General features: G+C 32.9%; 1 long non-coding RNA gene across 1 annotated transcript; it reads right to left on the minus strand.

Moving 5' to 3' along the window:
- Positions 1–1,001: 1,001 nt before the first annotated feature.
- On the minus strand, positions 1,002–1,721 carry LOC110891587. The gene is made up of 2 exons (XR_002565407.2): positions 1,514–1,721; positions 1,002–1,389 (listed from the first exon to the last, which is right to left on the minus strand). It is a non-coding gene; the product is annotated as an uncharacterized LOC110891587 (long non-coding RNA).
- Positions 1,722–2,254: the final 533 nt, after the last annotated feature.

Here is a 2,254-nt window from a genome sequence, read left to right on the forward strand (position 1 = left end):
TATTTCTTTTTAAATTTAGAATTTGGATCTTTGGCAATTGGCAGGCACTTGCAGCCTCAAATTTATTAGCCAGCCTCCTTTTTGGCTGGCTGCTTCTTTTTTCTTAGATAATAATAATCAGAAATATTTTTATATATCGTCTTGTCAGTGTTTGTTCATGCCCTTGTAGTCTGGTGGCATTGGTGATTGTCTCCTGTAAAAGTGTAGGTTCAAAATATGCAAGTGCAAGTTGATCAGGTTATACTTTGGCGTAAGAAATGTTACTAAAAACTATCATATCCTCGATATTTGCTTTATTGATTTGTAATGCACAACCTTTCCATAATGAATCATGGAAATAGAAGCACACGCTTTAAGGATCAACGGGGAAATGGTGAGCATACATAGCGGGTTACGGCGAATATGGTTGTAAAGTAGAAGTGCTTCTTTGGGTGTGCCATCAGAGATGTGATATTGAATAGTAGTAGGGATGAGCATGGTACCGGTACCGTATTGAACCGGTACCGGTACCGAAAACACCCGTACCAAAATTCCTCAAAACTGGGTACCGGTACCAAAATATTTGGTATTTTACCGGTACCGTGCCGGACCGAGCTCATGTTACTTTCAGTAAATTAAATTGTAAATGTAACATTATTTGTTTTTTTTTCTTGATTTTTTTATACACAACTTATAAAGAAAACTTCATACCTAATGATACAATCCATTTTGTTAGTAATGTATGTAATATGTCACTTTATTTGCATTAATTTGACATATACACTTATGATTAATGTAATTTAAATTTTCCTACCCGGGAAGTTCCCGGGTGATAAATATATTATTTTCCCATACATCGTACATGATAAATAAAATTTCTACATTAGTTGTGTACGTCATTTAAATAGTACAACCCGGGAAGCTCCCGGGTGATAACCTAGTATTCATATTAAAATCAAATTAGGTAAAAGTATAATTTAGAAAAATATAGGCATAATTTCTGTCAAACCATAAAAAACACAAAAACTAAAACATAAATTAAAATAAAAAAATAAAAGTTACTGTAAGGTACAGAAAGTACTTAAAAGTTACTATACCATTTAGCAGGGTTTTTCTTTTTCAAAAAGAAGATAAATTATCATTTAAAATAGATATAGGCCTGCCTGGATCATCTTCTACCTTCTTTCTTCATTATCCTTCGACTGTAACTCCGATTATCGCCGCCCTTGTTCCCAGAAGACCAAGCTATTTTCATCTTTCTTTCTTTACTATAACTAGTTAACTAATTTGATCGGAACAATTCAAGGGGTCAAGGTATATAAAACCCAACTTTGGTAGATACTTGCGATAATGGAAGTTTCCGTCGTCGGAGGGTCAACAAACCCTCCTGACCCCCTTGTAGTTCCGCCCCTGACCACATCAACAAAAAGAGGATTTTTGCCCACATCAAGTGAAACCAAATGTTAATATGACACCAATAGTCAAGAACAAGTAAAATAACAATTAAAGTAGAAAATAAATGATACAACAATACCTGTTGGAATTCCCCATCGAAATACAGCCTAGAATCACAAATATGCTCCTTCTATATCTCCGGGTAGTAAACCAGGACCCACCTACTAGTAAAAAGAGAATATGCAGTAATAGGAGCACAACACTATGGGTGAGCAAATGGTACTAGGTATCGGTACTAAATTTATCAAATCGGGTATATTTTTGATATCAGTACGGTACCATCTTTTGACGTTTTCAGTACAAGTTCTTTGTCTTGATCACTTCCTGATACTTAGTTGAAGATGTATCTTTCATTTCTTCTTGTCACGTTATCATATATGCACCTTTTTAGTGATATTCTTTGACTGTATCTTCAGCTTATAATCAGGTTGATCATCTTTTTCTTCAATAATTACATTAAAGTTTCCTAATAGTGTTTATTCTAAAACGCAATTGACTAAAACACAAAAGAAGGTGTTTTTTCTAAAACGCAGTAGAAAAAATCATACAAAAATGTGTTTTTTCATTCCTTTGTAAAACACAATGGACAAAAAACTGTGTTTTTATTATTTTGTAAAACGCAATGGACAAAAAAACATAAAAAAAAGATGTTTTTTCATTCTTTTGAAAAATGCAATTGAAAAAAAAATGTAGCTTTTTCATTCTTTTGTAAAACACAATTCTAAATGAAAGTTTAAACTGAAAACTGTTTTGTAATTTTCTTTGAGACATTTTGTTAAACACCTGGTGTGCAACTTTTTACCACTGATTTCTTAATAAA

Source organism: Helianthus annuus, chromosome 12 (assembly GCF_002127325.2).
Source record: "Helianthus annuus cultivar XRQ/B chromosome 12, HanXRQr2.0-SUNRISE, whole genome shotgun sequence".
NCBI lineage: Eukaryota > Viridiplantae > Streptophyta > Magnoliopsida > Asterales > Asteraceae > Helianthus > Helianthus annuus.